Consider the following 14340-nt stretch of genomic DNA (forward strand, 5'->3'; position numbering starts at 1 on the left):
GAGACCGAAGAACGCCACGCTGGGGCCGCTTCGGAGACGGAGACGCCTCTGGGCCACGTGCAAGGACCGCTTGCCCCGGGAGGCCTTCGCGCCTCTGGCCCCTCTGGACGGCGCGGGGTCCTGGGGCAACGCCTCGGGGCCTCCGCCCGGGGAGAACTGCTGGGCCCGCGCCCCTCTGGCGCGTGCTCCTGCGCCCCTGAGAGCGGCGTGAGGAGGGGCTTCTCGAGGGGCAGGGGCCACAGCGCCGCAGCCCCCCACCGGCAGGCGCGGGAAGCGCCTTCCCGTTTGCCCTCCCTGCTCCGGGGCAGACGCTGCGCGCGCCCTGCGCTCCGCATCTCCGCCCGCTTCTTCACACGTGTCGCGTTCGCGGCTGTCCCTTTACCCCCGCCCCCCCTTCCGCGCAGCGCGGCTTCTGCCCTTCCTGTCGTTCTCCTCACTTGATTCGGTGGCAGCGGCAGGCCAGGGCGCAGGTGGCTGCGGAGCGTGACTGCGGCTGCCACAGCTGGGCTGGGAACGGGGCGCCTCTGGAGCCAGAGGAGGGCAGCGCAGCGCGGCCTGGGAGGAGGGGGGGCACCCCGTCAGCCCCGCTGAATGTCGGGTGGGGGGGGGGGTGTCAAAGGACACGCTGCGTTTTCCTCGGTGCTCTTCTTGTCCTTTTCTTAAAGGGCTGGAGAATGGCGTTGGGGGAGCACAGGGTCCCAAAAAATGCCTCCCAAGCTGCCTTGACACCCCCTGAGAACAACAGATGGGTGCCGGTAGCTCTCCCCCAGAGGGGTACAGGCAGCTCAAGGGTGGCTTCTTTCAGCAAGAAAAGGGGGAAGGAAGCATTGAGCTTGCCTCCCCTCTCCCCTCTTCATTCTCACCCTTTGAAAAATGAATGTGGCAGAAAACGAAAGGCGTCACATCCTCAAGAGAAGGCCTTCGGTCTCCCCACAAATACCGGAAACTCTGAAGGTAGTTGGAGTTTCCCCAAAGAAGGGCAAATAGTGAGGGAAGGGGCTGCCCTCAGCTCCCTCTCCCGCTTCATGTTATGCAGGCCTGAAATAGAAGCCCTGCCCTTAAAGAGGGCGGCCTGCGGTGGTGTGTTCCCTGGGCGGTGAGTTGGGGCCAAACTGTGTGGCTGGGTTGCCTTGAGAGGAGAGAGCCCTAGGGATTGACAGGTGACGTTTGCGGGTGTATTCGCTGTCATGCTTACTGACTCATGCCCATTCCCTGTTTCTGTATCAAAGGAGGACAGAATCTAATTTTTGCAAGCAAGGTTCCTCCGCCAGTGCCTTACTTTGTTGTGCTCCCTTCTGGTATCTCAAGAGAGTTGGGAGAAAAGAGCCCGCAGTGGTGACGGAGGATGGGGAGAGTTGAAAATGGGACCCTCCACCCCCTACTTTGTATGTGAATGGGGCAGGTGCATGAACAGCTCTGGCTGCCCTGTAGTGACTCATCTGGCCCTCCACTGATGTGGAGGGGTGTCTGAAAACTGCACATGTTCTTGCATCATAGAACGAAAGTGGACAGTCAGTAGCAAAAGGGCTGGTAGATCATGCCAAAGGCAGTTTGTTCAGCTTTACAGAGAGAATTCCTATTGGTTAAGTAAAAAGCCAGGTGGATAGATTCCCAAATACATCACGACACAGAGAGATTCTGCTGGAGAATTCCTGCTTTTTTAAAAAAAAGGTGGGGACTCTGAGCTCTGAAGGGCTGCAGAGCTGACAGCATTCCGCAGGTGATCCTTTCCCTGCTGCTGCGTCTCCCTGACGGGATGAGTGTTGCCTGTTGCTTTCTGCTTGTTCTTCAGCTCCTCGAAGCGCAAAGCCTCTAGCGCTTTGTGGAAGAGACGGCAGCCACATGGGCTGGCAGGGCCTCTGAATGACAGTTCCTGAGTGGAGCATTTCTGGGACTGAAGGCATGCAGATGTGCCTGAGCCCACCATTTTGCTGTCCCAAACATTTACATCATGAAGGCTGACAGATGTACGCCCTTGTAACAGTGCAGGGCACACTAAAGCGCCTTTTTTAAACTGCAAGCAGCTGCAATGCATTTACAAATTGAGTATCAGCATTTTGTGGGGTGTAAGGGATTCTCTTGCATGCCTGCTAGGCCACATGTTGCTTCATGGCTACTGTTGAAATCATGGCAGCCTGATAGGTCCAGTGTCAGAGGGAGGTAATGGGCTGATTTTATTTTAAAAGGGAAAAAAGCCATTGTTGCTTTTGATATTTTAGTCCTGTATTAGGAAATAAGAAAAAAAGGGGCAGGGAGTCAGGACTTGGAATGCCTGGAGGACACCGTTCTGAACTTTCTGAGCAGGGTTGGGTCAAGGCCAGTATCACCAAGGGAGATATGAAGGCTAAACAGAGGTTCCTGAAACTTGCAGGAACTGGGGCATTTACAACATTACAGTAAAACGAAGACTATAGAGGCTTCTGTGTGTGTTATGTGCCTTCAAGTCACTTCCAACGTATGGCAACCCTATGAATCAACCATCTCCAAAACGGTTAAGAGCGGCAGGACTTTAATCACAGGGTGATTGTTGTGAGGATAATAATGACACATTTTGTAAACTGCTCTGAGTGGGCATTATGTTGTCCTGAAGGGCGGTATATAAATCGAATGCTGTTATTATTAGTAGTATTATTAAAATGTCCTATCATTAACAGTCTTGCTCAGTTTTTACAAAAGGAAGACTGTGGCTTCCTTTATCTCGTGAATACATTTCATTTTGAGTCTTTCTCTTTTCCTGCTGCATTCAACTTTTTCCTAGATATATTGTCTTTTCCAACGAGTCTTGTCTTCTCATGTTGTGACCAAAGTATGATAATGCCTCCCTTTAGTCATTTGAGCTTCTAGGGAGAATTCAGGCTTGATTTGATCTACAATCTACTTATTTGTCTTTTTGGCAGTCCATAGTATCCACAGTATTCTGTAAAACTCTCCTCCAACACCACATAAGTTTTCTTCCTGTCAGCTTTCTTCACAGTCCAACTTTCACATCCATGCAGTATAATGGGGAATACCATAGTATGAGTTATCTTATCTTGGTCCCCAGCAAATCTTTCTTGCCCTTAAGGATCTTTTCTGGTTTCTTCATGGATGCCCTCCAGGTCTCAATCTCCTTTAGATTTCTTGATTGCGGTCCCCCTTTGGGTTGATAACTGAGCCAAGGAATAGAAAATCTAACAATTCCAATTTCTTCAGTGCCAGTTGGAAATCATTGTTCCCCTATATTCTGTCCTAACAGGCTCTTGTCCAGAGCAATCAGATGTTGTGGCATCTCCATTTCTTTTAAAACAGTCCATAGCTTTTCTTGAACCACCCAGTTAAAGACTTTGCTGAAATCTATTACAAAAGTAGGCTGATTTTCTTCTGAAATTCTCTGGTACTTTTTTTCATTTTTTAACAACGTATAATAAATATAACACACACAACTTTTTCTCAACATCAAGACTAACATTTACAATAAGCTTTTTTTGTGATTTCTGATTTTAGTTTCTTCGAGAGCGTTTTGAGAGGCAGAATTCTGCGCTGTACTGTGTTGAACTAACTATTTGCTTGGTTAGGGATTCTTTGGTGAAACCTTTTGTCATCTTGAGTAGTGTTATTTGATAGACTGTATACTTTAATAAATAAAATCAAAAAGAGTCCAGTAGCACCTTTAAGACTAACCAACTTTATTGTAGCATAAGCTTTCGAGAATCAACTGTGATGCATCTGATGAAGAGAACTTGATCCTCGAAAGCTTATGCTACAATAAAATTGGTTAGTCTTAAAGGTGCTACTGGACTCTTTTTGATTTTGCTACTACAGACTAACATGGCTAACTCCTCTGGATTTAATAAATAAGTGAACGATATATTTGTGTTTCTGGTTGTACCTCATTGGCTGTGATGAATTCAAAGGATGGGTACCGTTTCTTTGTGAAGTCGGTTGGTTTGGGGTAGATCTCAGCTTTAGTGAGATCCATCTGTTACTTTCTCAGTTATGAAATGTTCCCATACTTTATTATACCAGTTTGTTAAAGTAGGTGTTTTTTGTGATTTCCATTTTGCTGCTCAGGGCCATTTTTGGGGAGGGCAGGGGGATCGCTTGCCCCGGGTGCCGCCAAAGAGAGGGTGCTGAGTATGGCTGCTGGCCGGGAGGGTGCGGAGCTGGTGGCGGCAACGGAGGCAGCTGTGCAGGAGGGCAGCCTGCACCGCCCCGGCTGTCTGCTGCATTGACAGGGCAGCCAGCTTGCTGGGAGTGTGGAGCTGGAGGCAGCAGCATGGATGGCTGCACAGGAGGGCTGAGAGGCTACCCACTCCGCCCTGGCTGCCTTCTGCGCTGATGGGGTGGCCGGCTCACTGGGCATGTGGAGCTGGAGGCAGCAGCGTGGGTGGCTGCACAGGAGGGCTGAGAGGCTACCCACTCCGCCCTGGCTGCCTTCTGCGCTGATGGGGTGGCCGGCTCACTGGGCATGTGGAGCTGGAGGCAGCAGCGTGGGTGGCTGCACAGGAGGGCTGAGAGGCTACCCACTCCGCCCTGGCTGCCTTCTGCGCTGATGGGGTGGCCGGCTCACTGGGCATGTGGAGCTGGAGGCAGCAGCGTGGGTGGCTGCACAGGAGGGCTGAGAGGCTACCCACTCCGCCCTGGCTGCCTTCTGCGCTGATGGGGTGGCTGGCTCACTGGGCATGTGGAGCTGGAGGCAGCAGCGTGGGCGGTTGCATGGGAGGGCTGAGAGGCCACCCGTGCTGCCCTGGTCACCTACCGTGCTGACGGGAGAACCGCAGCCGGAATCGTGGGAATGCTCCCGGGGGGGGGGAGCCGCGTCCTGTGCAATGACATCACTTCCCGGAAGTGATATCATCACACTTTCCTGGAAGCATGTGCACTTTGCGCATGCGCACATGTGGTGATGGGTGCTACCTGACAGGAGTTGCCTCGGGTGCTAGCAACTCGAGATACTGTGCTGTTACTGCTATTGTTGTTTGGGCAGCTACTAATAGGGTTCTTATAAGGTCCCGTCTGATTTGTGGAATTTTAATTTTACCCCAGTGGTCTAAGATCCACATACATTCTTGAAGCTGGCTTGGTGACCTTGAGCGAGTCACATTTTCTCAGCCTGTCCTACCTCACAGGATCTGTTGTGAGGATAAAATGGAGGAGAGGAGTATGATGAATGTCGCCCTGAGCTCCGGGGAGAAATAGTGGGATAAAAACATGATAGCTGAATGTTTGCTATGGCGTGTCTATACATTTAAAGACAAAATTACGTGTTCTTCCCCCCCCCACCCCCAATAGATGGTTTGTATGTGTTGGAGAAAAGAGCCCTGCACCTGCCACCTGCTCCATAGGGAGATTAGCGGTCTTACTAAATGTCACAGAAACTCCGCATCTTTTGGGGCCAAACTACATGTTACAGCAGCTACAGGTCCAGCCCCTGGCTGCGGATGCCATTTTGGAGGAGAATGCAGCCATTTGAAAATTGTTGCAACTGGATCAGGCACACAACACAGCAGCACTGTGCAACCTTGTCCCCCCCCCCCCCCCGCCATGCCTTTTCAAGTACTGAAACAGCACCCACAACTGTTTCAGCACTTGAAAAGGCACGGGATGAGGAAGCAGATTGCATGGTTCTGCCGCCTCATGGGCCCTCATGGCAAATGTCAAATGGCTAAATTCTCCTCTAAAATGGCATCCATGGCCTTGGGTTGGACCTGTAGCCACCAAAATGTGTAGGATCTTAGCTTACAACTATGAGATGATCTGTTAATATTCCACTGAGAATTCCGACGTTCCAAATAATGATCCATCTGAATGGATTTGTTTTTAAGCTGTTCTAGGGAGAAGTGATGTGTGATTTCTTTGCGAACCACATTTTTAAACCCTTTGAAGAGTAAGGCCACAGCAGGTGTTCCTCTGGCAAGTATATTTCAATCCCATGGATTTCGTTGGTGAAGATGTGCTTCCGTCTTGCACTGCAGCCAGAAGGACTTAATATTGGCTGGCTTGTGCTCATAGTTAGAACTGGGCTATGTGCTATGGCTGCCGGGGGAGGCTCCTCCATACCATAATCTTAAAGCAAGTTCTTCGCCATAATGCCTAGTGAAACTCACCACTGAAACAGCAGCAGCTGCTTCCACACAATGACAATTCTCCATGCAGCTCTTGTTGCTCCTGAAAATGCAGAAGAGTTGCCAAAGGGAAGCAGCTGCAGGGGCATTCCCAGTGGCAACAGAGGGTCCATGTGGTAGTTCGCACTGCAGTTTTCTTGCTGATACTGCTTCCCCCCGCCCTCCATGCCACCAGCGGGCTTTAAAAACCCAGCTATTGCTAGATCACTATAGCACAATAACATCGTTGTTGTTATTGTTATTAATGTAATTTATAGTCCACCTTTCTAACTGAGACTCAAGGCAGGTTTACACAGTGAGATTACTACAGTCGATATCAAGGATATTTCCATAAAAAATGCCACAGGGTTAATAAATACAAGTTTATAAAGACATAGTATTAGCAAGAATCCAATACAGAATTGAAGAAATGCTGAAACAGAACATGAGCAATTCTAGGATTGACATTAGACAACATGAAGCACAGGTAGTTCATAGGAGCACGTATTTAAAGCAACAGATAGTATGTAAGGCAACATAGTGGTGAAGTATATGGTCCCTAATTCATTAGTGAAGTATCTGAGACCCCCTCCCTACAATACAGCCCTCCTATCTGAGTAAAAAGCCTTTTTGAATAATTCGGTTTTACATTGTTTACAGAAAGCCTGGAGAGGGGGGGCTCTCCTGACCTCCTCAGGCAGGCCGTCCCACAGGGCAGGGGCCGCCACAGAGAAAGCCTGTGTACCATGTACCATTTTCTCTGAATTCTCAGCTTTTGTTGTTTAAAAAGGAAATCAATAGCCCTTTTTATTGTAGAAATATAAAAGGTGCACTTTCTCCCTTTTATTTCTCCAACAAGAAGTTTGAGATTTATTTCTTTTCTGTTTTTTTTAAAGAAATAGGGAATTTAGAGAACAGAACAGATCTGTCAATTAATCATTAAAATATTCTTGAACTACTGCAAAACAGTCGTTCTTTCTAGAAGCTCAAAGAAGCCCTCTGGTGTACAGGATGGAAGAATTGGAGGTGAAGGGGTTGAGACAAAGAAAAAGATGCTGAAGTGGGCAAGATCTTCAAGGAGCCACTTCCCATCCACGTGGTATGCAAAGGCACTTCAGTGTATCAAAAGATGGTATCAAACCACATTTGGGAATGATCTCAGCAAAGCACCTAGGAAGCAGACAATTAGGGACGGCTCCATTAAGGGATGCGGATATTCCAGATGAATTCATTCCGGTGTGGCTGCCAAACCAGAGCAAGGTGGAAGCTACCATCATCTCACCATGCAGAGCCAGTGATATGGACTAGGGGGAGAGGAAACTTAATGTCTTAATGGTATTGACAGCATCAGGTGGAAGAACTCGCCTCAGGGTTGCCCTTGGTTAAAGGGACCTCAATGCCAAGCATACTGTGACACCTGCACTCTTAGATCTGGGCAGTAGACACAATAAACGGGTCTAACTATGTCCTGCCCCCCATGGAGATGATAATCAAAGCCAGCAGCACAGAAAGAAAGCAAAGATTCTGGTTCGGGCAGGGGAGATCAGATTGATGGAGTTTCTCGCCCTTGTAGCTGAAAATCGTGACTGTTTTCTCGTTCTTGTGAATCACAGCAAACCTGATTCAATTTAGGGGAAGGAGGGAGGGAAAGAAAGTCATCTGAGTGAAGACCTCACACAAGAGCTGACCTAACTGTCCAGGAGGTATGAATAATCTAATTTACAATAGAATGGTATTTTACAGGGTTATCAGACAAAGCTTAGCAGCCTTAAGTTAAACAGCATATAATGCGATTAGTGAGGGGTCAGGCCCGTGATGTCATGCAGATTCTCTGAACTTTCCAAATGGGCTGATAAAATGACCTGGCTACTCCTCCTGTGACCACAGCAGGGCTCTCCAAAGGGGTGGGGTGGGGTGGGGCAGGAGAGATGGTGAAGCATTTGCAAGTGACATTTAAACAATTCAAGTTTTCATGTCTGAGCACCGTCCATGCCAATGTGAGTGATCCTTCTGTGCTGAACCACTGTATCCTGCTGTAACTCAATGTCATTTTGCTAGTGTCATAACTATTTCCTTCACAGGCTTCCACAGGTGTTTATCTGATGGACTGTAACAGCTTCCAGTGTTTATGACCTTGTACTCTCAGGCTTTGCTATGTCTTGCTCCTTAGTGACTCAACTTGATATTACAAATATGTAGAACGTTCTCACACAGGGAGAGCGCCAAAACCTTGTTTATGATTGGGAGGGGGGAGGGGGGGAAGAGCAGACTTGAATGTTAAAAGAGAAGTCTCTCTCTCATGATGTCATTCCTATCAACTTCTGCTCTTGCTGCTCAGATGCTTACCTTGCTTCTGAGAAGTCCTATGGACATATATATATGGAAATGATCTGATTTCTGAATAAAACCCATTCAACCTGGAACCTGTGTCTTGCTGCAATGGTCCAGGGATCTTTCTGCCATATCCTGTCATCCATAGCATGACACAAGTTTATGTTTTTGCTGCATCTTTTTAAAATCAGGTTTTATGTATCTTTGGACTAACAAAATAATACTTCACAACATCCAAGATAGAATCAGATCCCGGTCTCTAAATATTCACACCCCACTCCATGTCAGTAGCTTTACTGGTTGGTTGTGATTGACAACCTTTTTAAAAACCCAGAATACATCCATAGTTTATACTGAGAAAAGAGGAATGAAAAGGAAAATCAAGAACAAGAAGATATTTACAAAGAAAATAGGGGATAAGGAGGGAGTGAATTCAATATCCATTCTATTACTTAGTAGAGAAATTCTCTAAAAAGCCCCCTCTCTGCTGAAAAAATTATGCTTTCAAGTGTAAAGCCAACCAACCACTCAAAAGCAGGGCTTGGCAACTTTTTTAGCCTGAGTCCTGGCAAAACAACATCTACCTGTATTTGCCAGCAGCGAGCAAGAAGAAGGAGGGCAGAGACATGCCTGGCCAGATGCGCTGGTAGCAAGCCAAGACCCGCCGGGGCTTCTGGACCATCTGGGGCTCAACTGTGCATGGGAGAAAGAGGTGATTGTTACGTATTGGGCTGGCTTTGAGGAAAATAGGGCTCTTCAGGTAGCCAATCATATTGGGGGAGTAGGGTTATCGGCAACCAATCATGTCCCCTGGATATGAGCCAATTGAGGTCATGTAGACGAGTTACCTTTTGTTTAGTGCATGCAAATAGAGGATCCTAGTGCCTATGTTCTTACTGGGGAGTTACTGAAATGGGGTGGAGTTGGAGGTGTATATATCTGGCTCCCTCGGGAGCCGTGCTGTTCCTTTCCCTGCAATAAAGCTACTATCATGGGCTGAAGTCATTGTCTGGCTGACATCACTTGGGCCCTAGGCTCAATATCTAATAGTGATAATGGGCTAAAGCTATGCCCGCTGCTTTCCCCCGTGCTGCCAGTCTTAGTGGCACTGCCAGTGTCTCCAGGGCTCAGGAACTGGCTCTGCGTGCTGAGCAAAATGGCCTGCAGTACAGGTATTTGGCATGTGTGCTGGGGGGGGGGGGAGGCTGACTGCCTATCCCTGCTTGAAATCTTACTGTGGAAGCAAAGTTGTCTTTTTCTTCCAAGTCAGAGGTGTCTTTATTCAGTAGAGGAAAACAGCTGACACTCCACCAGGATTACTTTGGAGGAAACTCACAGAAATGCTGTTGCAATCTCTGGGAAGACTCCAAGACTGACCTTCTGAAACTGGCCTGTGTGCTGCAGATGATGGTAATTTCTCTCTCTCTTACACGTCCACACACACACACACACACACACACTTTGTCACTTAGTCACTGTGGTTGATTTCCCCTACTTTAGAGGCTGCAGGACTTCACCCTGCTCAGTGTCCTCACATTATTGTGCATGCAATGAACACAGCCGTGTGGAGACTGTAGCAGGGTCTTGCTGAGGCCTGTACAAAGTGTGGCCAGCTCAACCCAACCCAATACACAGATGGCAGATCATCAGGGGCTTAATAAACTTCTGGTTTTGCTGCTTGCCGGGAACTGTAAAAATGGGGGGAGGGGGCCGTCAAGCACCTGGCAGCCCGTGCTTCACAGCTGCAGTCAGTTTGGTGGATGACAAGCTGTGCAGGGCTGGGCTGGCGGGACCAGACCGAAGCCCATCTTGTCCAACATTCTGGTTTCCAATAATAGCTGGCCAGGCACCTCTAGGTGTTCACAAGCCAAGCCAGTGCTCTACCCAGCCTTTCCTGTAGCTATCCACTATTCAGTGGTGTACTGAACACCACTCTACTCTGAACAGCAAGGTTCCATTTAGCCTAGTTTTGAGATTTCATCTTATGGTACTTTTTTGGTAACTTGAGCAGTACTTTTATTCTGTTATTAATTATGATTATTATGCGATGGTTCTGGCAAATAAGTTTAAGCCAGGCATGATCTAATGATTTACCTACAATTACTTTATGCCATTTTCTAATATTTTATGTTTGTGTTAGTGATGTGGGCATTATATTGTGTGAAGTGTTTATTAAGCTTATATGATCCCTGTAAATTGTTCAAGTGCATGAACAATTTACATGAACAAAGTGCATGAGAGCCAGTTTGGTGTAGTGGTTAAGAGCGCAGGAGAGCCTGGTTTGATTCCCCTCTCTTGAAGCCAGCTGGGTGACCTTGGGCTAGTCACAGCTCTCTGGAGCTCTCTCAGCCCCACCCAACTCACAGGGCGTTTTGTTGTGGGGATAATGATGACATACTTTGTGACCTGCTCAGAGTGGGCATTAAGTTGTCCTGAAGGGCAGTATATAAATTGAATGTTATTAATATTTGCTGTAAATGTAGGAAGTAATTTTACTTTTCATTACAAAACTATTAATATTAGGTTGATCACTTTGATACTAAAACATGTCTGGTCTCCTATTTTTTTTTCTTTTTTTAGTGCTGGTCTTTGACCATAATAAATTTAATAATTCATAGTCTCCTCATTTATATCCATGAATTTAGAGGAGATCTGAGTTTTGTATAGATATATTACAATTACTTAAGTTTAAGATATATTACAATTACTTTAGTTTTATTTTTGGTATGTGTTAAAGGGTGTCTGTTTAGGCTTTTATGGTACATTTGTTTCCCATCAGTTGCTTTTTGCGCCTATATCTATATTGTGTATTAGGATTTTTGCTTTCTCTCTTTTTCCCCAGAAGCTGGTCGTTGGATAGGAACTGCGCTTCTCCTGGCCTGATGTAGCTTGGGGTGGATCCGCGGTGGAAGTGTCTGCAACTGCTATTGATGCCACCAGGGCTTTTTTTCTGGGAAAAGAGGTGGTGGAACTCAGTGGTGGAACTGCACAATGGCGTCACTTTGGGTCAGCTGGAACAAGGGGGGGGGAGTTCTTTAAAGTTTAAATCACCCGTGGCGAAAATGGTCACATGGCCGGTGGCCCCGCCCCCTGATCTCCAGACAGAGGGGAGTTGAGATGGCCCTCCACAGCGGCGCGGAGGGCCATCTCAACTCCCCTCTGTCTGGAGATCAGGGGGCGGGTCCACCGGCCATGTGACCATTTTTAAGAGGTGCCGGAACTCCATTCCACTGCGTTCCCGCTGAAAAAAAGCCCTGGATGCCACTAATGCCCTCTGATAAGAGTACCATTTCCCCTTTGACCGTCAGTGGTACTCCGTGGCAGCAGCTGGAAACCTTCTAATGTCCCACCAAATTAGCTGCATCATGGAATAGTTAGCTGGTTCCTACTCTCATTTTCTCATATGGCAAAGTACCAGAGTGAACAAGCTCTGATTATTTCTCACCCAGAAGACTGTTGGCACTTAGTTAACATGTTGAAATGGTGTAAAAACTAGCAGTGAAAACCATGAATGGATGAAGTAATAAATCTGACAGACATTCATCACTTCGTTTTAGTATCTGGGCTGTCAATGGCTATTCAGTGCTGCCTGATAATATCAGATAATAGCCTCAAAAGTGTGGGAGAAGGAGGAAGGACTAGGTGATCCCACAGCACGATCCAACTGGGCTCTTGATTTCTTTATTCCTTGATTTATATTTTTTTAGCTGAAGAAAAAATCCTTGTTGTTGTTAAAGATTGGCTATTACATACCACCCCCGTATAGAGATGTTACGATGTGTATCATTAGCTAATTACTCAGTTGATGCCATTTATTGCTTAGAAATGCAGATTAATTCATTAATCTAGGTGGCATTGACATGTTAGGTGGCTCTGTGGGAGAATACTGAGCATGATTGGGATGCAGTGCAAAACCTTGAAGATGCGACATGTTCAGCAGAACAGGATTTATAGGACATACATCTTTTTATTGCAACAGAGGTCCTTTGGATTGAAAGTGTCCCTGATTGATGTTTACAGAGTTATCGCTGCTTTGATGAGGAATGTCTCCATGTGTTTTATTTGACCACAGTGGGAGGCCTCCACATAGTAAATCACTGTGGTTCAGAAAAGGAAAACCAAACATTTTACTCTGTGTGCCTGAGAGATCATAAGCAGAAGCCAAGTGCAATATGTGCAGAATGCAACGGAGCACTAATTGCCCGACAGAATGGAAGGCGAGCCTGCAAGGTGGCCACCTTTTAAATAATCAGAGCTGACAGTTTTAGTACGGTAGCAAAGTTTAACACTCCTGTAGGTATGTGCTGTGCTCTATCATGCAAATGGCCCCGAGGGTATACTCTCTGGACATTACATTTAAAAGAGTTTTTGAAGCAGGTTAACATCAATGAGTTTTTCTTTTCCTCTCCCAAACATTTTTTCAGCATATTCCATAGTGGCAGGACAAATAATCTACTTGAGATAATGAAAAAGGCCATTAAAAACAAAACCAAATGCTTTAGTATGCTCAGGAGATTTCCGGCACACTTAGGACCTTGTACAATGTCAATCGTACCAATTCTAAGCCACCTGGTCAAAAAGATTTGAGCCATGAAGAGAGGGCCACCGATGGTTCTGGGAGCCCTGGGCTTCATCTGGATAGTATGCTGCATTCCTTAAAAGGTTGCAAATGATCTTCATAGTTATAGTATTAATTTTGTTCTTTATATCCTGCCCAATATAGGCTTACACAAGATACCTTTTTAAAATACAACAGTAAAATACACTGGTACACGATACAAGGTTATTTGATTTATGCAGAATTATCACTTGCACCAAAGGAGCTGTTTTCTGTGCGCTTGGCAGAGCCGACAAGCTCTAAGACCACATCATAAAATCTTTTGCAGCGCACCAGCAATGATCCTCGTTGGCAGCACAAAAAAGGGCTAGCTAACAGTGTTGTGTATTATGTGCCATAAAATTGCTTCCGAATTATGGTGACCCTATGAATAAAAGACCTCCAAAATGTCCTGCCATTAACAGCCTTGCTCAGATCTTGCAAACTGGAAGACATGGCCCATTTATAGAGTCCAGCCATTTTATTTTTGGTCTTCCTCTTCTGCCTTCCATTTTCCATTTTCCCTAGTATTATTGAATTTTCCAGACAATCTTGTCTTCTCATGATGTAACCAAATTTCGATAGCCTCATTTTTGTCATTTTAGCTTCTAGGGAGGATACAGGCTTGATGTGATCTAGAGCCCACTTACTTGTCTTTTTGGCCATCCATGGTATCTGCAAAACTCTCCTTCCGCGCTGTTTTTCAAATGAATCAGTTTTCTTTGTGTCAGCTTTCTTCATTGTCCAATGTTTACATGCATACATGCATATTATGGGAAATACCCTAATATGAGTTATCTCTTGATCTCGGTCCCCAGTAACGCATCCTTATCCTTCATGATCTTTTCAAGTTCCTTCATGGCTGCCCTGCCAAATCCCAGCCTCCTCCTTATTCTTGGTTGCAGTCCTCCCTTTTGGTCGAGGACAGAGCCAAGGAATAGAAAATCTTTAAAACATCTCAATTTTGTCCTTACGAACCTTAAAATTGTGTAATTCCTCTGTAGTCTTTATTTTTGTCTTCTTGATGTTCAGTTGTAATCCTGACTTGGCATTTTCCCCCTTAACCTTTATCAGTAGTTCTTTCATGTCTTCACTATTTTCTGGCAGTAATGTGGTGTCATCTGCATATCTCAAATTGTTAATGTTCCTTCCACCAGTTTTCATCCAGCTTTCCTTATGTTCTGCATATAAGCTGAACAGATAGGGAGATAATATATATTCTTGTCTGACAACTTTGCCAGTTGGAAAGCATTCTGTTTCTCCATATTCTGTCCTAACAGTAGCCTCTTCTCTGGATTATCGGTTGTGCATCAAAACAACCAGATGTTG

Source organism: Eublepharis macularius, chromosome 13 (assembly GCF_028583425.1).
Source record: "Eublepharis macularius isolate TG4126 chromosome 13, MPM_Emac_v1.0, whole genome shotgun sequence".
Taxonomy (NCBI): Eukaryota; Metazoa; Chordata; class Lepidosauria; order Squamata; family Eublepharidae; genus Eublepharis; species Eublepharis macularius.